At 46.1% G+C, this 25,002-nt stretch overlaps 1 protein-coding gene across 1 annotated transcript in view; it reads right to left on the bottom strand.

The window, feature by feature from the left end:
* The window catches only part of TCHP (trichoplein keratin filament binding), a 343,197-nt gene extending 323,893 nt beyond the window's left edge, over nucleotides 1-19,304 (bottom strand). The window contains exon 1 of the mRNA XM_086943123.1: nucleotides 18,802-19,304. The gene's annotated coding sequence lies outside the window, so the exon portion shown is untranslated. The remainder of the gene's footprint in view (nucleotides 1-18,801) is intronic.
* Between the last annotated feature and the right edge of the window lie 5,698 nt (nucleotides 19,305-25,002).

Below are 25,002 nucleotides of genomic sequence, written 5' to 3'. Positions count from 1 at the left end.
CCAGTGAAAAATGTGTTTGACTGGGGTGATTAATCCTAGGCTTTGATTTTTTCACTTAACATTACAACGGGCGGACGGACGGGAATCCGCAATAAAACTAGGTCTGTATCCCGGCTATGAGGAGACCTAGGAGGGCGGGGGTTGCCCGCGCATGCGCAGTATTTCTAACTTTTATTCTGAAGAGCCCCAGTTACAAATGCTGCGCATGCGCGGGCAGCCCCCGCCCTCCCAAGTCCGGCAGCTGAAGTCCCGGGTCCCAGGAGGGGGCCCGGGTGAAGAACATTGGGAAGCCCGGTGAGGTAAGAGGGGGAAGGGGGGTGTGGCTGTGTGTGTGCACGCATGTGTAGCTGTGCGTGTGTATGTATGTGTGGGACTGTGTGTCTGTTAGCTGTGCGTGTGTATATGTGGGTCTGTGTGCCTGCGTGGGTGTATGTGTGTGTGCATGCGTGAGTGTGGCTGTGTGTGCGCGCGGGAGCCTGTCTTGCTGTGAATCTGAGGCAGGGTATGTGCACGGCGCCGGGCTGGGCGTGCTCGCCCACGAGGTGAAGTCGACGCTCGTGCCCGGCCCCTGTCTCAGATTCCCAGGAGACGGGCGGCTATAGTTGTCGAGCTGGACTCCAGCATGCTTCGCATGCTTTCTCCAGCTCAACCTAAAAATGGAGATAAGTACCTGCAAACCGACCCAAGAGTGAAAGAAACTGGATGACCAGAAAGTAACCAGACATCAACTTCTAAATTCCCAAATCAATATTTAAACAAAGGTTTAATAGTGGGTGAGGTCTTGAAGATAACAAACTAGTGGTCCAAAGTCAGAATTTATAATAACAAAAATGTAAATATCTGAGTGGCAAGGTGCCTGTTTAAATTCCATGAATGGGCATACTGTGCTAACCAGAGGCAGGCATTTGAGATGTCATCAGTGATGTCATGAGTGATGTCATTGACCATGTCATGAGTAATGTAATATGTGACGTCGTCAGCAGTGCATTGCGGGCGCGCGAGTTATAGTTAGCTGAACTAACTATAACGGTGGAATTGCAATGGTTTTGTACGAGTGAAGTGTCCAGCTAACTATAACGCCCCTGAAACCTATGTTTTTTCGCGTCTGTCTTTGTTGAAATAAACGTCCTTTATGCCAAAACTACTCACGGAGTCGGTGCCTGCTTGTGGAAGTGACTTTCAGGATGGAAAATATATCATATATATATATATATATATACATATACATATACACACACACACACACACACACACACACACACTCCTGGAAACTCTAACCACTTCCTGATTTCCGCCACAGCAGACAGGCGCGGAAAGAGACACAGACCTCTGAGGTATTTTCAAGTGGGCAAGATGATTTTATTTGCAAGTGACCCAAACACAACGCGTTTCGAGCCCGTAAGCCCCTGTTCATGTGTCATAAGCGAAAACACCATCTACTATTTTAAAGTGAGTGATGCCCCTCCCAGTTGTTGACATCACAGGTCACATGATCATGGGCACAGAAAACATACTTCTGTGGCTGCACAAATCGTTTAGTAGTTATACATTATTGAGGCAGATTAATATAATATGACACAATGAATTTTTATACACATGCTTTAAAAATAATTTAAAAACATGTAAAGTGCTAAGTGTCAAAGTATTTATAAAATAATAAATACAAATCGTTTTAAAAGTTCTCATTGGATAAATCCAAAACTGCCTACATAGTGACAGCCACAATGTTTTGATATTACCGGTTAAATCCGATTATTATTCATTCAACCAAAAGAAGGCCTGTGAGTCACGTGTACTAGATGACATGTACTCAATATTGTCTCTATTCTAACATCATTATTTCTATGTACACATATAAACGATATAGGGAGAGGCATTGTGCAAAAGTGCATAAGTTAAAATCGAATGTGCTAGTGTAGATAGTATGAATTTCTCAATAAATCAAATGCTAATTTCAGGTCTAACCATCTGTTCACAAGAAAAATATGATTCTAATTCATACAGGGTTAACAGCCAACACTTGATCCTAAAAACATTTGATTATATGTAAAAAAATATAAATACATTTTGAGAAATCAATTCGAGAGAAAGACAAAATACCATCAAAATCAGCAATTGATATATTTACACTATATTTACACAAGGACGTATTTCATAGAATTATTTACAAACGACTCCTCTAGTAAAAAAGGGAAACACAATATTGCAGCTAAGATTAATTCCTACAGAAAGCTGCGCATATCTTCGGTGGTATTCAAACCGTTGGGCCATTTACAGTCTAGCTCTAGAATATATTTGGTTTCGAGCTGGCGGAGTTGGCGCTCTCTATTGCCCCCTCTTCTTTTCTTAGCCACAGCGTTTATTACATAATAAGACAAGCAATTGATGTTGTTAGCATGCACTCTCTTAAAATGTCTTGCAACAGGATATGTTGCGTCGCTGTGGAGAATGGCCCTTATATGCTGCAAAATCCTGACGTGCACCTGTAGCTTCGTGCTACCCACATAGCTAAGCCCACAGGTGCACGTCAGGACATATACAGCATATTCGGTTTTGCAATTGTAATTTCCCATTATCAAAGTAGGAGTAGACCTGAAAGGTGTTGAGTATGTTGACATATTACAACCAAACTTGCAGGCACGACATGACGTACACTTTGTAAAGCCCTTCTTGGGTGCCAACTAAGTAGTTACTTTTTTAATCTCGGGTGATACTCGGTCTAATGTAGTGCCCATGGTGCTACTTCTTCTAAATGTAACCACAGGTTTAGCTGCAATTCTATTTTGAAGAATGTTGTCTGTTAACACCACTGGCCAGTGTTTGTTCACTATAGCTCTAATCTGCTGGTCCTCTCTGTTATAGGTAGTAATTAATCTAGGAGTGTCAGTCCTTGTAGAGGTAACAGCAGTATTGGGTGTAGCAGAGCTATCCTTATCAGGAGCGAATAGACTCATTCTAGATCTAGTTTTAGCCTTCTCGATTGCTTCCTGTAAGATTTTTTGAGAGTACCCCCTAATTTTGAGTCTAGCAACCAGCTCTTCTTGGCATCTGTTGAACTCATCCTCATTGCTACAGATTCGTTTTATTCGTAGGATTTCTCCATACGGAATACTGGCAATGAGGTGTTTTGGGTGAGAGCTGGTTGCGTGTAAGGTAATGTTACCTGAAGTAACTTTTCTGTGGAGGGTGCTTTCAAATTTTTCATTATGGACAAAGACCTTAACATCAAGGAATTCAATTTCCTTTTTGTGAATATGGGAAGTGAATTTTAGATTATAGATATTGTTATTGATCCTTTTTATAAATTGAATAGCTTCTTCCTCACTTCCCTGCCAGAGTATGAACACGTTGTCTATGTACCGAAGGTAAGATCTTATGTGTGTCTGGTAATCCACCTGAAAGGCGGTTTTGAGGACCCGCTCCTCCCACCAGCCCACATGTAAACATGCGTAGCTGGGGGAGAAGCAGGCCCCCATCGCCACTCCTCTCATCTGTTTGTATATGTCCTTATCAAACAGGAAATAATTGTTGTTGAGACACCATTTGATGAGTTCAAGCAAAACTTTGTTGTGTTCATATAGGGTACTAGACCGAAATTCCCCAAAAAATTTCACTGAGGCCAATCCCTGGCACACACACACACACACACACACACACATACATATATTACCTACTGGCAGTCACTAGTAGGAAATTATAGTTAGGACCTAGTTTCCATAGGAAAAATGCATGCATCTGCCTGGTTTGACATAGCACAGGCCACACAAACATCGTGGTGAGAGGAGGGGCAAGAGATCACCTGATGGAGAGTGACCTACGGTATTTAGACCTGCACGTTTGGCCCCCAAGAAAGAAGAAGCGGCCACCGAAACCAGCACTGAAGTAGCTACTATGTGAAAGGCGTCTGCCACAGCGTTTCATGGTCCTCGCTTACCTGTGCCAAATAAAAGCTGAATTAAGCCTTCCAATCCCCGGAGCAGAGTCGTCTTTTTTTCCTTCCTGAGAGAAAAGTTTTGTGTGGATATTTCACCAGCATACAGGCACTGGCTGTGACGACTGCCCTCTCGGTCTGGTGCTTTGCGGAAGAGCCTGTGAACTCTGGTAATTGTATAGACTGCAAACGCAACGCCCCCCAATTTTGGGAGAGAAGAGATAACACTGTTTGCCTGAGAAGGGGACACAGGAAGTTTCCACCATTCCGGGTACCTGTGCCGGAGCTAGGACAAAGGGGGAACAGACAGACAGACACACACACACACACACACACACACACACACAGCCAGTTCATGGGGGCACTGAAAAAATGCTTGGGGGACCCCAATACCCCCAAACGCTGCCCCGGGGACCGCCACCTCCCCAGGGCAAGATTTATGAGTTGCAGGGGGCACGCAGCCCCCACCCCAGCAGCTGCAGGAAGCGCCACCTCCCCGGGGCTCATTTTAATATTTTAAAATAATAAAAAAGGTGGGGGCCCCCAATCCCCCCACCCTGCCCTGGGGACCGCCACCTCCCCAGGGGAAGATTTATGAGTTGCGGGGGCACCCAGCCCCCTGCAACCCCGGGGACCACCACCTCCCCGGGACTTTCTAAATGAAGGGAGGGGGGTCGTGCAGCCCCCCTCCTGGAGCCCTTGATGGACCTGGGGACCGCCACCACCCAGGGCCAGCTCCTGCAGTGTCCCGGGGTGCCCACCCCCGGGACACTGCTGTTTGCTATGACAGGGCAGGAGTCATAGCAAACACTGGTTTGGATTTTGTAAGCGAGAGCAGGAAACCTGCTCTCACTTACAACATTCAAACCAGATTGCTTTTCCACAAGGGGGGCTGCATGTCAGAAGCTCCCCGTGTGGGAAAGCAATGCCAGTTAGCGCAGGAGGCAGGGAGCCGGCGGGGGCATGTGGGAATTGGGGTACCCCACCGGTCCCCAATGGAAAGGCCAGGAAAAAAAAAAAAAAAAAGAGGCATAGCCCGGGGGGATGGGGTCCCCGGGGCTAATAGAGGCCTCATGAGAGGGGCCATGCAGCTCCCCCCCTAAAAAATATTTAAACAAAATAAATTTATGGCCCTGGCCCCGGGGGATGGGGTCCCCAGGACGAAATTGGCCTCAGGAGGGGGGCCACACGGCACCTATCCCTTTTATTTATTTATTTTTTAAATAGGTGTCAGGCCCTGGGGGATAGGGTTCCAAGGGCCTCAAAAATGGGAAAAGAAGGGAGGACACACAGCCCCGCTTCTGGAGAAAAAGAAAACGCAGCGCCCTGGAGGCCCCGCCCCCTCCCTGCATCACTCTGCAAACGTGCCCCGTGGCGCGTTGTAAGTTGGGAAATTAATTCCCCTTGAATACTGGGGTCCCGGGGGCCAACTAGCCCACCAGGTGCCTCCTGTAAGCGCCAGAGAGCTGCGTTGCATAGAGGTGGTCCGGGGGCCGCCCCTTTTTACACCTCTCTGCAACGCAGCTCGGTGGCGCTTACTGGAGGTACCTGGTGGGCATGTTGGACCCCATGGACCCTCAGGAATAAAGGGGACTTAATCCCTCAATTTAAAACAGGCCACGGGCGCGAATGCACAGCGGTGAAGGGAGGGGGCCGGGCCTGATGTGACGTGTGCAAACACACCCCTTGGTGCGTTTTAAGTTGGGGGATTAAGTCCACTTGAATCCTGAGGGTCCCTGGGGGCCAACTAGCCCACAGGTACCTCCAGTAAGTGCCACAGAGTTGCGTTGCAGAGATGTTTAAAAAGGGGTGTGGCATCGGACCACCTCTCTGTAACGCAGCCCTGCGGCGCTTACTGGAGGTTCCTGGTGGGCTAGTTGGGCCCCAGGGACCCTCAGCATTCAAGGGGACTTAATCCCCCAACTTAAAACGTGCCACAGGGTGCGTGTACACAGTGGTAAAGGGAGGCGACGTGGCCTGATGTAACATGTGTGCAAGCACATCCTGTGGCGTGTTTTAAGTTGGAATATTAAGTCCCCTTCAATCCTGAGGGTCCCTGGAGCCAACAAACTCACCAGGTACCTCCATTAAGCACCACAGGGCTGCGTTGCGAAGAGGTGGTCCGAGGGCACGCCCATTTTTACACTTCAGGTTACATTTCTGACCACAGACTTACTGTAATTTCAACAGATCATCAACTAAATTAATTTGTACGCAAACTGCCCTTTAATCTAAATACTCCACAAATAAAAGGGCACTTGTATACAGATTGCTTGTCATCAAGTATCAACCGAAAATACGTCACAAAAAATGATGTGCAGCACTTGATAAAAAATAGTTCTATAAAAACAAAAATACACATTGCTTGACTAAATCAAAGACATTGAGGATAATTATGTATAACTGCTTTTCGATGCACTACGGTTTCACCATAATGTCCATGTGCGAAATGAGATCACTCTTATCATTAGATTCAGTGGGGGGGCTGGCATGAGGCCCAAGGGGTGAGTGTCTTGTGGGCCCTATATATGTTTTAAGCCACTGGGCATGTTTCTGCTGAACCCGTAAATCAAATCAAATAATGTTTCATCTGGGTAAAACCCCATTTAAACAGACATATAAAATACATAATTTAATTTTATATATTAAAACTAAATAAGACAAATTAATATAAAATAGACTGTACATTCCAAAATCTCTATACTATTAAAAGAGAAAACAATTTGCCTAGTAAATATTGCTTAGTTAATACAATAAAAACATACATCCAATAAGGTCCATGAGTTAACTTGTATACTAATGCTATTGCACAAGTTCCTTTTCAAGTGCCACATACATAATAACAACATTAACAAGCATTTGCAAGGCAATAGGTCTCGCCTTTGCGAAAGTTTAAGTTATTGGCATTGTAAATGACAATGCCTTTTATTTATGTGTTTTGATAACCTGCAAGCAGTGCGTAAACACACACTTTGTACTTATAGCCGTTGCTCATGAGAAGCAAGGATGGCAGTAACTGCGTCTCTTTTACTGCCAGCCTTGCTTCTCGTAAGCAAGGCTGGCAGTAAACCGCTTTCAGGTTTTCAAAACACATAAATGAAAGGAACTGTCATTTACAATGCCAATAGCTCAAACTGTCACAAAGGCAAGACCTATTGCATTGCAAATGCTTGCTTAGGACTTGAGCCCTGAACGGAGTGTCCCAGTGCAAGAGTGGACAGGAGCTTCCAGAAACTTAACAGCTCAAAAGCAAAGATTCTGCTCTGCAAAACGTAGTGCTACCGCCCCCACCAACAAATCACCAGTCATGCAAAAACAGCAATTGTATTGTATTGTATTGTATTGTATTGTATTGTATGTTGGATTTATATAGCGCTTATCACCCAGGGGTCTCTAAGCGCTTGCCTTGGGAACCCGTCCTGGCTTTTCCCTGTGAGATAGCCCCTACAGGGCATCCCCAAGGTGAAAGCCAGGCATCCCGCTGCGGGGGGCCGTTGTGGAGATTAAGCAAGCTTAATGCCCAGAGTTGCAGAGTGTGAACCCATGATTAGGTCAGGCACCGAAGCGAGAATTATCGAGTCTGTGGACATTTGAGCTCAAGACCCTGCCGCGTCGGGAATTGAACCCTGGTCCCGGGTCTGACCTCTGCTTCAGGGTCTGCCTGCTCTAACCAGTGAGCCACACTTCTCCACTGCAATCAATCAATCCAAAAGGAAAGGTTCTGATCTGCAGAAGGTTCTTTCAGCCTAAGTGCGAACACATCACCACTGATGCCATGACAGCTAATCAACCCAAAAGGAAATGTTCTCATCTGCAGAAGGTACCCCCAACATCTGCACCAACAAATCACCACTCACGCCAAGAAAGTCAATCAACCCAAAAGGAAATGTTCTCCCCTACAGATGGTACCGTCAAGCTCCCCGCCAACAAATCACTATTCATGCCAAGACAGCAATCAATCCAAAAGGAAAGGTTCTGCTATGCAAGACGTACTGACAACCTTCACATCAACAAATCTCCATTCACACCAAGACAGCCAATCAAGCCAAAAGGAAAGATTCTGCTCTGCAGAAGGTACCATCAACCTCCCTGCTATCAAATCACCATTCATGCTATGACAGCCAATCAACCCAAATAACACCAAAGTAAAAATCTAAATATACAACCTTGTTTTGCTACCTCCATCTTCAACTCATCCTCCACTTCAAGGGGCCCAATGACCACTGAGTAAAAGTGTGAGAAAACTGTCAATGCCTGCCTTAATTCCGCCAACTTAGTACAACTAACTTACCATGACAAAAAGGAAATGAAATCCTTGACTGTCAAGTATTCCACAACACAGTCATGGTGGTAACAGGCATGGAATTCTAATGCCTTTGCAACCCTGGAGTCACCTCTACAGGCTTCCATCTCAATATCCAGATCAACCAACTTTCCCCCCTTCATGTGAAATCGCTCTTCCACCCCTAATAAAGAATAACATAATACAGTCTTCTGTGATCTCTACTCTCATCTTGTCATACCTGATCCACATCTCCACATAAGCTGCAGCTATAGGGAGGCAGACTCTTTATAGTCCAAAGACCCTGGCTATGCAATGCCTTCTCTGGGCCCCTGCATCGAGACTAGCCAGCTCACAGAACTAAATGCAATCTTCAACTGCTCTGAGTCCTACACACAGCCAATCCCCATTGGTGCCTCTCAGCCATTTACCTTAAGTACACATTTTAACAATTCCATGTATTCATCACAACTGAAGAACTCCTGAAGAAGGCTGAGGACCCGACAAAGAATTCGAGCTGAAACATGTCAGCGTTGTGGTGCTAGCATTGCCTAATTTTCTAAAGTTAGTGAGAAGAGAGAGGTCCTATGTGTGCGTAAGGGAAAATATTGCTGAAAAACAAATAAAAATAATGGAGACATTTGGATGGGGGAAAAAACCACAACAGCGGTGTTTGTGTCTTTTCTCAAGCATACAACTGAGAAAAATAAAACTCATTTAAATGCAGATACACCTGGGGATAAGTAACAAGAACATTTATTAGTGTGCACTGTGCAGTATGCAAATATTTTTAGATTATTTGTGAAAGTAGTCTGAGGGCTGCAGCCTGGGGCTTGTTCGTTACAGGCTGTGCGTCCTGAAATTTTAGGTCTGTATCCGGTATCTGCAGAACTGACAAACAGTTGTTTTGTCTTCATATTTCTGGAACTCATTTCCTTGTATGTGTAATTTCGGTGTTTTTCTGGGTTGTTTTCGCATTGCAGAGTGCTTCAGTGTATCATCTTTCGATTGCGTCATCAGGGCAAAGTGAAACTTCAGGGAAGACAGACCCAGAGCGAGGGGTGTGGGGCAGGAGGTTCAAGAAAGTCTGCAGGCGTCCTTTATCATGACAAGTGTTTACATACCTGCGGGCGGTATGGAAATGGTGAGTGAGACGCAGGTTTCTTCTGCCCCGTTCGATGCAAAGAGCAGAATGGCTGTCTCTGGGGCACAGATGAGGGGCCGGTCCCTCGAATGAGGGGGAGCTGCAGAACTATGCTAATTCACCACTAGTACTTTTTGTGTTGCAGATTAGCGTTCGGCTCGCCGAAAAGCACTTCGAACCCTAGTCATGGGTAGTAAGCGCTATCTAAATGCAATTACAATGACATAGTGCGGTGTGTTGGGGCTTCAAGGAGCCAATCTGGTCAGTTATGTCGTTTTTTCTTCTTTCCCATTGGCCAGCCTGTTGCTTGGACCCCTGGGAAGTGTAGTATTTCACTTATCTTGGCTGCTGTTGGAATTAAAGCAAGATAAGTAAGCATAATGCTCGCCTCCGTGTCTTTAATAAAATTAAGACTTTCCGTCATAATAACTAGGAAAATCTATATTATATATTCTTTTCTTTAGGCACTAGGAGATTAAGGGAGTTGCCCACGATCACAGGATGTTCAGACAACGACGAGACTCTAACTGGTCCCCCAGTTCCACGGACAGCCACGGTCTTCTAAGCAGTGCTTTAAAGGGGTAGGTACAGTCCGGCACCGAGTACCTCCTGCGTATCTTTCATGTGAAAGGGAGAGGACATGCACGCTTAATAGTGAGCACCTGCAGTTCGCTGCACTGCTGCACTGCATTTAATGGGGAGTACCGGCACTTCTCCGCACTGATGCACTGTGGCTGCATTTAATGGGGAGTAACAGCACCACTCTGCACTGCTGCACTGCATTTAATAGTGAGCACCTGTACTTCTCCGCACTGCATTTAATGGGGAGTACCGCCACTTCACCGCACTGCATTTAATAGTGAGCACCTACACTTCTCCGCAATGCTGCACTACATTTAATAGTGAGCACCTGCACTTCTCCACAGTGCTGCGCTGCATTTAATGGGGAGTACCGGCACTTCACCGCACTGCTGCACTGCATTTAATAGTGAGCACCTGCTCTTCTCCGCACTGCTGCACTACATTTAATAGTGAGCACCTGCACTTCTCCGCACTGCTGCACTGCATTTAAATGGGGAGTACCGGCACTTCACCGCACTGCTACACTGCATTTAATAGTGAGCACCTGTACTTCTCCGCAATGCCGCACTACATTTAATAGTGAGCACCCACACTTCTCCGCAGTGCTGCGCTGCATTTAATGGGGAGTACCGGCACTTCACCGCACTGCTGCACTACATTTAATAGTGAGCACCTGCACTTCTCAGGCGCATACAGGAACTCTAAAGAGTGAGTACCTGCACTATTTTATTTCCATTTAAAGCACTGCTACTAACCAGCCCTGCGTTTGGCAGGGAACCTCTGGACAGCCTCTCTCTTTTCAAGTAATATGTCAGAAGTCTAACAAGCACCGCCACATTGTAAATGAAAGCGGCTTAAATGAAGTAATCCAGGAGAGCGGGTCTGTTTCCAAGTCTTTATTTCACCCACGGGGGGACAAGCACGGCCTCTCTGAGGAGAAACAAAGTCATAACCCAGCAAATGATTCAACAACCACTGTGTATATCCTATCAGCACTGCTTATGAGGTGACAGGAAAATAACCTACAAGACCCCAGCGACTGATGGGTTGACACTATGCATTGACCAAGAAGGATGTAAATATACCCTCTGTCGGAGGCTGATACACACAGACCCGCCTGGACAGACACACACGATTGTACTCCCTCCACACTACGCGCTCGGACAAGTAAAGGTTCTTACAGCCACAGAACAGAACTCTACATAAAACACGGACAACTCCTCCTCTTTCACACAACACACTCAGACACGCACGAGCATTATAAAGACACACAGAGCCACTCAGCACACGCACTCTATACAAAACAAGCACCAACCCTCCACAACCACACCATACACATTGATTGACAAGCGCAGGCTCAAAACACACAGCCAAAAACCTGTACGAGCCCTATTCACCCACATTACACACATTGGAATGCTGGCTCCATATATACACCCGCACTCAGACATGTCCCTACACACAACACACACTGACAAACAGTCTGCACATATTAACGCACAAAGATGTAAAAAAATAATAGACACATATACAGCCCGGCGGCGAGGGGGAGGCGGCAGCGGCCTGGTGTGTGTGATATCCGCCATCCGTGCACTCCTGCAGCCTCAGCGCCAATCTGACACACCGGCACGCGCATACACGCACGCGCTCACACACATACGGGATTAGGAGAAAAACTCAATCAATCAAACAATCAATTTGTAAAGCGCGCTACTTACCCGTGAGGGTTTCAAGGCGCTGAGGGGAGGGGGGATGCTGCTACTGTTCGAATAGCCAGGTCTTGAGGAGTCTCCTGAGGGTCAATAGGTCCTGCGTCCGTGGTAGGTGGCTGGGGAGAGTGTTACATGTCTTGGCAGCGAGGTGGGAGAAGATCTGCCGCCTGTGGTTGCTCTTTGGATACGGGGGACAGTAGCGAGGGCGTGGTCGGTGGAGCGGAGCTGACGGGTGAGGGTGTAGAAGCTGATCCAGTGTTGTGGAGGGCTTTGTGTGCGTGGGTGAGGAGCTTGAAGGTTATCCTCTTGTTGACGGGGAGCCAGTGTAGGTCTTTCAGGTGGGGTGTGATGTGGCTGCGGCGCAGGATGTCGAGGATCAGAAGTGCGGATGCGTTCTGGATGCGTAGGCGCCATTTGAGGAGTTTCGCTGAGGCTCCTGTGTAGAGGGGGTTTCCGTAATCCAGTCTGCTGCTGACGAGGGCCTGCGTGACCGTCTTTCTAGTTTCGGTGGGGATCCACTTGTAGATCCTGCGGAGCATACGGAGGGTGTTGAAGCAGGAGGAGGAGACGGCGATGACCTGCTTGGTCATGGAGAGGGTGGAATCGAGGATGACCTGTAGGTTGCATGCGTGGTCGGTGGGCATGGGAGCCGTTCCTAGCGAGGTAGGCCACCAGGAGTCATCCCATGCCGAGGAGGTGGATCAGAGGATGAGGACCTTCGTCTTGTCTGAGTTCAACTTCAGCCGGCTGTTTCTCATCCAGTCGGTGACGGCCTTCATTCCCTCGTGGAGGTTGGTCTTGGCTGTCTGAGGGTCTTTGGTGAGGAAGAGGATCAGTTGGGTGTCGTCGGCGTAGGAGATGATGTTGAGGTTGTGCAGTCGGGCGATGTGGGCGAGGGGGCCATGTAGATGTTGAACAGCGTGGGGCTGAGGGATGAGCCCTGGGGTACGCCACAGATGATCTCGGTGGCTGTAGAGCGGAAGGGGGGAAGCAGACGCTTTGTGTTCTGTTGTAGAGGAAGGAGGTGGTCCACAGATACAGGGCGAGGAGCCCAGGGGCCCATCCCAAGTCTCAGTGACCTCGTATTTAAACACAGACATTTACTTGTACACGCATGTGACCTAAAAAAGCCAGGGAAGTTGCTTTCCCTTAAAGGTGGACATACATCAGAATCTGGCTGTCCAATTGAGCGGGTGCCGCGTGCCTTCCTACTCTGCAGGGCACAGATCAATCTCACGCCCCGTCTCTGCACGGATTCAGAGCAAGGAGCACACCGCGACAAGAGGCAGACAACAGCCCGGCCGAGCGGCTGAAATATCTCCGCTGTCACCGGGCCGGATACGTTCACGTACCTAATTGCACAGAATGCCTTAATGTGCTAAAAAGACGTCAAGACCCGGAACTGGTTTTCGCGTTCCTCGATCAATGGGGGCCTGCGATTGCCTCACGCGCAGTAGTGATTCATTTCCCTCCGGGATCTATTTTGGCGGCTTGAAACAGCCCCATAGAGATCATGTTCCCCATGAAATCGCCGAGTCCGGCCTAAGTTTAGTAGTCCGTCATCTTTTATTTTAAGGAAGGCAGTGTTATAGGTTGTGGATACAAGTGTGGTGCGGAAAGCGAAAGTAGATGTGTATGAGTGCGCAGTCGCCAGGGAGAATGGGGGCATGTTAGACCTGGCATCTTTGGCATGGTTTCTCCTTTTGGCCTCTACCTCCTGTATTTTTTTGACACTGTGCTGGATTTTGTTTTTGCTGGTTTAGATGCCTTGGGTACTTTGCCACTGCTGATCTGTGTCAAACTGCAAGTGCTCCCTAGGTAAATTGTTATTGTGATTGGTTATCCATGGTTGGCCTATTTGTGTCACCAGGAAGTCTTTAGTAAAGTGCACTGAGTGTGCCAGGGCAGGTGACTCAAATCCTACTAAGTGGTCCTGCAGCACTGATTGTGCCACCCACATGAGTAGCCCTAAAATGGTGTCTCAGGCCTGCCACCACAGTGCCTGTGCGCAGTCTGTGAACTGCCATGTCAACCTGGCCAGTGTCCCCACTAACCAGGCCTAACCCGTCCCTTTCTGTGCACATTAGACAACCCTATGAAAGGCCCAAGGTACCCCCCTGGGCAGGTTGCTGTGTATGTGAAAGGTAGATCACGTACCAGTGTGGGTGACATGCCCTGGTAGTGAATTACAGCCATTTTCGTTTTTCACAATTGAAAGGCTATCTTGCCCATAGGCTATAATGGGGAATGCTGAGTATAATGTTTACCTGCATATCTTCCCATAGGAGCAAGATAGGACATAAAAGTCTGGTATCCCTGAACTCAGAATTTTATAACACATCTTATAGGAAGGATGGTTTTAAAATCCTATGTTTGAAAACAGCACTTTTAGGAAGTGGCTGTTTTCTTGTCTGGCCTTTGTGTGCCTTGGCCTGTTTGTGAATTCACTGTCTGGTTTATGAGTGACAGGGGCTGGGGAGCCCCCAGAAGGCTGGCTGAGTCAGCCCTAGGCTGAATGACTGCATCTGCATCTTGAGTGGTGGGAGGGGATAGCACCTGGGCCTGAATAGGGCTGTGCCTGCCTCCCATAATGCTGGCTCCACCTTCTGCTGGGCGGCTGGCGACCCTGCCCCTCTCTCTGAAAAGAGAGGAGAAGAGAGAAAAACAAAGTGCTCAGGAACTGACCTGAACTGGTTCTGACCAAGCCAAGGCCTCTCTGCCTCTATAGAACAAAGGAAAGACTGGTATAAAAAGGGCTACCCAGACTACAGAAAATTAGATCATCCTGGAATCAAGAAGGAACCTCTGCCAAGGAGAAAGCTGGAAGACTGAAGAGGAAGTACTGTCCTGCTGTGTGTTTGAGGGCTGACCTGCAGTTGCTTTGCTGCCAAGGAGAGGGGAAGGACTTTGTTGTTGCTTAGTCCCCTGACTTGAAGAGATCTCCAAGGACCTGAGGAAGAGCTGGCCTCCTGTTAAGAAGTCCCAGGAACAAAAGGACTTCACCCACAACTTTTCCCTGAACTCTGCTGAGAGAGTTCTGCCTTCCTAGAGTGCTGAATCCGACTAAGGGGCATCTGGAAGTTGTTGCTGGCTGTTTGGGAAGCTGGACAAGGAGAAACAAAGACAATCTACCATTTTCACGCATCGCTCGCTTGCGGAGCGCATCCCCGACGGTGCGAGGAAATTCCCGCCGCCGCGAAGATCGAGATCGTCGCAGCGCCTGTTGCCGCTGCAAGAACCGAAGCATTGTTCGCTTGCGGAATGCATCGCCCCGGTGCGGGAAGTTTCCTGTCGCTGTGAGTATCGTTGCAGAGCCTGTCATCGCTGGGTGAGATCGTCGCAGGGCCATCGCATCGAGGGGCCGCGAGAGAAGATCGACGCTGCTCTGCGCATCGCCGCCGCACCTGAGATCGTCGCCTCCCCGGAGATCGTCGCATCATACCTTTGCGAGACGCTTTTTATGGAACCTGCGCACCGGAATCCATACAAGGTATCGCCTCCCTCCCCATACAGACCGGACTCGTCGCAACTCGCCCGCTGCATGCAGCGGGGCTGTCGCATCCCCTCCCCAGGGTCTCAGGAGTGACGCATCACTTGTTTTTCAACGCTGCAACTTCATTTTGGAACTTTGTCGCATCTACAGGTACTTTGGGCTAAACGTGACGCAACTGTCGATTATTTTGACGCAAACCTTAAGAACTATTTTTAAATCATATCTTGAACTGTGTATGTTGGATTTTTGTCGTTTTGGTCTTGTTTAGTTTAGGTTAAATACGTTCATTTTTCTAAACTGTTGTGGAGTCCATTTGTGGTGTTTTCACTGTGTTACCTTGAGTGTTGGTACAAATACTTTACACATTGCCTTTGATAAGCCTGACTGCTCGTGCCAAGCTACCAAGGGGGTGAGCAGGGGTTATCTAAAGAGTGTATCCTCCTTACCCTGATTAGAAGCAAGGGTCCCTATTTGACAGTGGTACCTACCTCTGCCAATTAGAGACCCCCAGATCTAACATTGTTGGTCAGCGGTGGGATTTTGAACTTGTATTTGCACTTGATCCACAGTAATTGGTGTACATCACTAGTTGAGTGCAGAGCACTACGCCACCACATACTACATTTTTTGATTTTTGATTCTATTTTTGAGTAACTCGTCAGAGCATCATGTCTCAGAATGGGAAGGCACCAAGTGTGGAGGCAGAATTGGAGTTTTGTATTGAGGATTTGTATTCTTACAAAGTTGAGGAACTTAAGCAATTCAGCAAAAAGTTTGACTGTCCCATAAAGAGCAGCAAGAGGAAGGAGGAGCTACAGAGAATCTTGAAGGCCCATTGGGAGGCACAAGAGGGAAATGATGCAAGTGGAAGGAATGGTTTTCAACCCCAAGTTCTGCCTGTGAGTACCACGCTCAAGGCCTGGCAGCACCCATTCCAGTAGGGGTTTCACTCCAGAAAAGCTAGAGGAGAATCAACTAGCTTTGGCTCATCTATGGGATATTTTTATGATTTCCCATTGGTGAACTTGTTGTGTCATTTCATTCATGGACCTACGTCACACGGCTAGGGTGCTCCTCATTGTATATTATAATCATATGTTTATTCTGAGTCTCGTTTCCCTGTATTAACAGAGGCCCCTGAAGAAGGGATTCACTTTCCCGAAATGCATTGGGCATCTTCAACATCAGAATGTTTATGAAACTGGTGTTTTTAAGAATACTACAAGAAACTTTGTTCACCATCCTTTGTGAGAAATCGGATGTTGGTGATGTATTTATAGGTTTTCGTTTTGTGCTTTCTTAAGTTGATACAAACTGCAAAGTTGAATTTTAATGGAATAAACAACAAAATGACATTTGTGAATTCTACAATTGTGTAATGTAACACAATTCATGATCAGGAGTTGAATTTCACTTTTAGCTGTGCAGCCAGGCATCAAGTGAAGTGTCACTTGTTTAGATTTTAGTCATCCTAGACTACACCACATAAACATGCAGGCATCACAAATCAAGGAAGTATATATTTCATTTCAACGTTATCAACTAAAGGTCATTGTGTACTTTAATGTCAAGCAGAAGCCCCTGATAGTACTTCCTCGCCGACTTAGCTTGCATTACATAAACTTCACTTTTTCATCCCTACAAGTTGCTGGGGAGCTGCATAAAATATTGAAAACTCCAGCTCCATAGAAATCAGTTAACTTTCACATCATCTAACTTCTTGCCCCAGTCCTTGCATTAGTGGTGAAAGTCTACCTCCCAAGGCCTACACTTCATTCTTAAAAATACTTTTTTCCCCCATACACCAATAAAAGGGCAACTGCTCCTCCAATACTGTACTGCCTAGCTTCTGGAAGACACTTAGCCATTTAATATGGGAGGTTGCTTGGAGAGCAGGCCAGATAGATTTCAGGGAACCAATACAGTGCTCTCAAGTTGTCCCATTTTAAGGCCTAGTAGTTAAAATTAATCTGTACACAGCACAATGGAAAACATGATCCTGGGATACCAATGTTGCAGTGGTACTATGTGTATGCGCATAATTGGGCTTAATAAAAGGGGGAGAAGAGATAGAAAGACCATGTTATTTGGAGCAAGTGTGTTGTTAACATAAATTCCAGGTTTGAGCCATAGAAGTAACGCATCTTCAAGACATATATCATACCTTGAAGGATCACTGCTTCATACTATGTGCCAAGATAATGAGGCTGTGCTTTGAGTCTGCTTAGATACTACATTTATAAATAATGCACATCAAAGCATGAAAGACGACATGTATACAGATGTACGGTAGTAATATGCTATTAATTAACATTGTAGAAGGAGGTGAGAGGATGCTTGAACAATGAAAGCTTTGCCGGGTGGGGGGTCTGTGTCTGTCTGTATACTCGAGTAATATGATACAATTTGGCCATGAGGGAGTACTTGTGACATCATAAACTACAAGGGTGAAATTCAAGTAATTTGTAAAAGTTAATACAAATCCAAGATAATGCAGGGGCATATTACACTTTACCCGTTCTGTACTTTAATATTATATTTAATTTGAGGTGCAACTAACAATGGGCACTGAGTGTAAGTAGAATGTTCGGATTCTATTTATCTTTTATGAAAAATTGTTGCTAAAACAAGGGACAAGGATAACAGTGGATCTGCCACATAAGCAAAATAATTTTAAGATTACACAAAAAAATTGTTTTCGCTAAAATAGATGAAAATAATACTGCCAGAAAACATTATACACAATTTCCAATTTTTGTTGCATTATTTAGATACCATTTGCCGCATAATTTGATCCTTCATGCCACATATCTTAGGAACCCCCATAATAGTAAACCTCTGAAAAGTGGTTTGGGGTTTATTTATTTTACTCATTTAATATGAGTTTTATATAGCACTAGCCAGACCCGAAGGTATCGGAGCGCTTTACAGCAAGAATCAATCATAGGATACATTAATCAATTTAGTATATATAAAGGAAACATGACACTAGTAAGTAAGATATCACAGTAGACTGTACAGGGACTGTATGAGGTAGTCGACTCACGGATGGATTCGGCCAGTGAGTGGGGGGCGGGAGGTAGTCACTGCAGAGAGTGAGGAAGAGGTCAACGAGGCCAAAGTTTCTGTGTGTGACTGTGGTATGACTTTGGCAACTGACTTGTAGCTATCCGTGTGGGGGTTGTCATTATAATGATGAAATCGATATTTCAAAGGAAATATGAAAATATTTCCATATTCCATGGCAGCCTGTAAAATATACGCGTTTATACCCCTGCATTTTGGGCAGTAAAGTACCTGAACTTTATATATGTGAGCTCTTTTTTATAACGAATACATATTACAGCTTTTACTACAAGAGTTTCATTGTTTTACATTATTTGCTAACTTACTTAATTAACCCTTACTCCAAAGCAAAGGAAGCAATCAACCAACACCAAGAAGGATTTAGTGAGCATGAGCATTTTATGTTGTCTACCTTACAAAGTACACATATATCATCACTGAAAACCTGCCACCGGAGCTAACAAAAGGAGCTCATTCCACTTCACGCAGCAGCGTGCAAGTATTATCTCGCACGTTAAATTTCTCCCACAGCGAGTACCTACAAGTAGAGCACCCACTTCGTCTCACCCCAAAATGATGTACCTTACTTACCCTGCGCTTCCTTTGACATCCGACCAGTTAAATTTCCCAGCTACAGCGTTTCTAAATCAGGTCAGGTAACTGTTTACATACTATAACGACCTGCATCAACTAGACTTCCGGTGTACGTCAGTAACCACAGCAACCTTTTCCAGCTAAGCAGGACGGCGGTCCGGGTAGGACATTTTAGTTAATTTCATTTAGTAAATAGACATTGAAATCAATGACGGAAACGCTTTCAGTCAGTCTAGTGAATATTCAGTCAGTTTATCCGCAAAGCCACTGACCTCTGAAGCACGTTACCCAAACAACGTGGTAGTTTAGGCAGATTTAGAAACTACGCGAATGCTTAAGGGTTTGCCTGCATAAAAGACTCTTTTCGGAATAACAGACACTAATTACATAGTTGTGTTTCCTCCAAGTTCAAAATGTCCGCGCCGACTAGATATTAACTGCTGCCTTCCCGTAAGTGGCGAAATATTAGCATCTCCATAGGAAGACCGTCTCGTGTGGGAAACGGAAACTGGCTCCCTTGAGATTATGTAGGTCACTGGTTTGAACAGTAAATGTGGAAAGGTAAAATAAAAAAAGTCTTGTTTTAATGCTTGTCACCACTTCTCCGCCTTCAAAGTCAAAGCGCTCCTCTTCCAATATGGCCGACTCCCACTATAATCCAGTTGGTTTTCTACGATACTTGCCATTGTAGTCCTACTTCTGTGGTACTGTTTCTAATAGTGTTTTCGATCGAACCTTGTTCTCTGAGTCGCGCCACAAATGCCGCTTAGTCTGAGCTCTTACCACAGAGAGCATATAGTACGGTTGCCTCTGTTCAGCTTTCTGGTTAACTGGTTTGACGAGTTATTATTTAATCCTATAGTTGCTGCCAGTGGCGGTTATTTGTCAGTTCATTCGAAGAAAACGCTCCTTAGCAAATGAAGTTGCTTGAGAGAACGTGCTTTTTTCATTGATTGTCGAGTTTATGCTGGTGAGTGGAGGGAACAAAGAACCAACAGTGAGATGCGGGGGTTGGGGGGGGGGGGGGGAGTTTCGATACAAACAAGCATTGGCAAAGCCAATAGGTCTGGCCTCTAACTGAACGTGATCTTTCAGTCACTGATATCGCTAGGGTAGTGGTTCCCAAACTTTTTTGACCCGTGGCTCCCTTGACCTAATTGGCAGTTGGCCGTGGCTCCCCACCATTTTTTTACCCGCGCACCGGGGTGTTGCGGCGCACCCTTTGGGAACCACTGGTCTACATGAAGAATCAAGCCTTGAAGGATTCAGAGAGTAAGCATCTCTGTCATAAAACTTTATTTGCAATTACAAAGATCGTATAAAGTACATCTCAATGCATACAACTCCATCATAGAGTAGTATAAAGCACTCCCACTAAAAGTAACCAGGCTAGAGAAAGGCTCAAGGAGCTCTGTGGCGTTACAAGAAGTTTACGTGAGGTGGGCTCTGATCATAGGCATCCGCAGAAATGTTTTCGGGGGGGGGGGGCACATTTTTAACTTAATCACCATCCCCATTGCACCCTTTTCCCCTCTGCCTTACACCCCTCTCTCCCTCCACCTTGCACCCTTCTCCCCCTCGTACCCTACTCCGCCTTGCACCCTTTTCTACCTTGCACCCTTCTCCCCTCTGCCTTGCACCATTCTTCCCACTGCCTTGCACCCTTCTTTTCTCTGCCTTGCACCCTTCTCTCTGCCTTGCACCCTCCTCCCCTCAGCCTAGCACCCTTCTCCCCTCTGTTTTGCACCCTCCTCCCCTCTGCCTTGCACCATTCTCCCCTCTGCCTTGCACCATTCTCCCCTCTGCCTTGCAACCTTCTCCCTTCTGCATTGCACCCTTCTCCCCTCTGCCTTGCACCATTCTTCCCACTGCCTTGTACCCTTCTTTTCTCTGCCTTGCACCCTTCTCCTCTCTGGCTTGCACCCTTCTCCCCTCTGGCTTGCACCCTTCTCCCCTCTGCCTTGCACCCATCTCCCCTCTGCCTTGCACCCTTCTCCCCTCCGCCTTGGACCCTTCTCCCCTCTGCCTTGCAACCTTCTCCCTTCTGCATTGCACCCTTCTCCCCTCTGCCTTGCACCATTCTTCCCACTGCCTTGTACCCTTCTCCTCTCTACCTTTCACCCTTCTCCTCTCTACCATGCACCCTTTTCCCCTCTGCCTTGCACCCTTCTCGGCCACCCCCTTGCACCCTTCCCACCCAATGGAGGGGGCGGCCACCTGGAACAATGGCACCATTTCAAAAGCATGATGGACTCCCCGTGCCTAAAAAGGAATGTGTCTGTAACGCAATTGGTGCTAATGTAAAGCGCTCGGATGCCTTCGGGTGGAGTTTGCGCTATATAAAACTGCAAAAAAATATTTGGGAAGGGGCCTTGTGCTGCTTTTGGGGAGCATTGAATCAGATGACGTGGTAAAATTACAAAGAGCACGGCGCAAGAGGCTTTTCACATCACCATAAATTCATAAACAGTCTCTGAAGACGTATAACCAGTAGGTGCTTTATACAGAGCTATATATGAAGCTGTGTGTGGTCCGCGGTGCGCAGTGTGACTACATGAAACAGTGGAGACTGGGAGGGATTTATGAGGCCAGATTGAGGCCCTCGCCCAGGACCATATATGTAGGACGACGAGGCCGCACAAGGGCTTCACAGGAGGATATCCTTGAGGGATGAGAGAGGGAACACAAAACTGAAAGACAACACACCACACTCCAACATGCAGCAGTCACGAGTGACGACCCCTCAACGAGAAGTGAGGCAAAGAGAAGCTGGCAGAGTACGGCTGCATCAGGGCATAAGGCGCCCACCCAATGCTTTCCACCAGGCCTCTGACCCCCTACCCACCCAACACTCCCCACCAGGCCTCTGACCCTGCACCCAACCACCCAACGCTTTCCACCAGGCCTCTCACCTGCACACACCCAATGCTCTCCACCAGGCCCCCCACCCACCCAACGCTCTCCACCAGGCCACTAACCCCGCACCCACCCACCCAACGCTCTCCACCAGACCCCTGACCCTGCACCCACCCAACGCTCTCCACCAGGCACCTGACCCTGCACCCACCCAACGCTCTCCACCAGGCCTCTGACCCTGCACCCACCCAACGCTCTCCACCAGGCCTCTGACCCTGTACCCACCCAACGCTCTGCACCAGTCCCCCCTCCCTGCAGCCACCCACCCAACGCTCTCCTCCAGGCCCCTGACCACGCACCCACACACCCAACGCTCTCCACCAGACCCCTGACCTGCACCCACCCTACGCTCTGCAGCAGACCCCTGACCCTGCACCCACCCTACGCTCTCCACCAGGCCCCTCACCCTGCACCCACCCACCCAACTCTCTCCACCAGGATCCTGACCCTGCACCCACTTACCCAATGGAGAATAAAGACAGTCATTTTATGCGTATCTGTGCTCCCAGAGAGAACACTGGGATACCGCCAAAGGTTTATTAAGCAGCGCACAAACACCCTCTCTCTCCCAATCATTAAATTATTCCACCATTTAAAGAATCCATAATATATGTCTTCAATAATGTGATTTTTCTGCCTGATAATGGACTTGGTACAACGTTTCACATGAATTTGAAAAAGCCGTCATAATAGGAACGTTCTTGAATGTCATTTGACAGTTGAAAAGTTTTACCCTTTTTTCTGTGTTTTGGTCGGCTGGATTTTTTAAATAATTTTTTTTGCTGCAGATTTATATAGCGCAAACTCGACCTGAAGAGCACCAGTCACGTTACACAAGGATGCATTCATTTATTATGGTTTGGTAGGTGCTGGGAGATTAAGTGATTTGCCCAGAATGACACAGGATTCTAAGCTGACGTTGAGGGTCGAACCCGGTTCCCCAGCTCCAAAATTGGCAGCTCGTAGTTTCACTGCATTTTGAGGATAATTACATTTTTTTCTCAGACCCACATCCTGCACAGCGGCGGCGCACCAGGCTGCCGCGGCGCGCACTTTGGGGACCACAGCGCTAGGGACTCAAGAAGACCTCATAAATGCACCCTGTCACTCATCCTTTCACTCATACATCAATTTTTATATTTCCCTCATTGTTTTCACCCATCTGCAAAAAAATAAACTCAATAAGCACATAGAAGATCTAAAACATAAAAGTAGAAAAAATTGCCATCACTAAACTTGATAGTTCCAACATAGCTGACACTGTTAGAAGCAATGCACTGACCATCCTTGAGTGGTAAAAACAATGATGCATTAAGCACAATACCATTCCGAGATGGCGACTCCAGTGCTTTCAATAGATCAGTACTGAGTACCAGCACTTCTCAGTGATCTCCCGTTGAGTACCGGGACTTCTTGTGTTAAGAGAGTACCGCTACTCTTAGTGGCATGCTGGGTTCGTGCCCTGGGGTATGGGCGTGTGACAGTTAACAGCGAGTGTATTCCAGAGGCAGCTTGCTCCTGTAGCTTTACACTTAACTGACAGTGCAACAGGAATAAGGGGTGTGTATCACTTACAACGCAACTTTTACGTCGTAATGCTGTTACAACGCAGCTATTACAACGCAGGATCCATTACATCGGATGCCATTACAACGCATGGCATTACATAGCAGATGGTATTACAACGCATACCATTACATCGTAAGTATTGGTAAGTATATAATTTTTTTTTATTTTATTTAATATTATATAATTGATTTAATTATTATTAATTATAAATAAAAATAAATAAAAATATTTATTTATGTTTTTAAATATTATAAATTAAATGTATTAATTTAAGTAATTTTTTAAATAAGTATGAGTATAGGAGTATATGTTTTGGGGTACTGAGGTATATGTTTTGGGGTGTTTGGGTATTTTTAGGTTTTAGGGCAGGGTTTGGGTTTTGGGGTACAGGGGTGTTTTTAGGTTTTAGGGCAGGGTTTGGGTTTTGGGGTACAGGGGTGTTTTTAGGTTTTAGGGCAGGGTTTGGGTTTTGGGGTACAGGGGTGTTTTTAGGTTTTAGGGCAGGGTTTGGGTTTTGGGGTACAGGGGTGTATTTAGGTTTTAGGGCAGGGTTTGGGTTTTGGGGTACAGGGGTGTTTTTAGGTTTTAGGGCAAGGTTTGGGTTTTGGGGTACAGGGGTGTTTTTAGGTTTTAGGGCAAGGTTTGGGTTTTGGGGTACAGGGGTGTTTTTAGGTTTTAGGGCAGGGTTTGGGTTTTGGGGTACAGGGGTGTTTTTAGGTTTTAGGGCAGGGTTTGGGTTTTGGGGTACAGGGGTGTTTTTAGGTTTTAGGGCAGGGTTTGGGTTTTGGGGTACAGGGGTGTTTTTAGGTTTTAGGGCAGGGTTTGGGTTTTGGGGTACAGGGGTGTTTTTAGGTTTTAGGGCAAGGTTTGGGTTTTGGGGTACAGGGGCGTTTTTAGGTTTTAGGGCAGGGTTTGGGTTTTGGGGTACAGGGGTGTTTTTAGGTTTTAGGGCAAGGTTTGGGTTTTGGGGTACAGGGGTGTTTTTAGGTTTTAGGGCAGGGTTTGGGTTTTGGGGTACGGGGGTGTTTTTAGGTTTTAGGGCAGGGTTTGGGTTTTGGGGTACGGGGGTGTTTTTAGGGCAGGGTTTGGGTTTTGGGGTACAGGGGTTTGTGTTTTGGGTTAATTAAATTATATTTACCATTTTTAAATTAATTGAAATATATTTAATAAATTAAATTAATTTTATTTCATTATTTACATTTTTAAATTAAATTAATTAAATTAAACAAATTATTTCAATTAATTTAATTTAATATCAATTATAAAAATATGTACATTAAGTTAATTTTATTACTTTAATTAAATTTAATTATTCCCATTTTTTATTAAAATTACATTTATTAAATAGATATTATTTTATTAAATTAAATTAATGGCTATTTTAAAATGTATTTTATTTAATTTAATTAAATTAAATTAATTAAATTAACTTAATAACATTTTTAAAAAAAGGTATACTTACCTATACTTACGATGTAATGCCATGCGTTGTAATACCATCTGCTATGTAATGCCATGCGTTGTAATGGCATCCGATGTAATGGATCCTGCGTTGTAAAAATTCCGTTGTAACGGAATGCGATGTAATATTTCGCGTTGTACTGACACCAATCCGGAATAAGGACATGTGGCTTGTCAGCTGTAGCTCCCGACATTGGAACTGTCGGTTATTATGTAAGGTTGCAGTGCTAGAATACGCTTACTATTGTCAAA

The sequence above is a fragment of the Lissotriton vulgaris genome, chromosome 11, assembly GCF_964263255.1.
Source record: "Lissotriton vulgaris chromosome 11, aLisVul1.2, whole genome shotgun sequence".
Classification (NCBI taxonomy): domain Eukaryota; kingdom Metazoa; phylum Chordata; class Amphibia; order Caudata; family Salamandridae; genus Lissotriton; species Lissotriton vulgaris.
The sequence above is the reverse complement of the archived record's forward strand: the minus strand, read 5'-3'. Positions and strand labels throughout refer to the sequence as shown.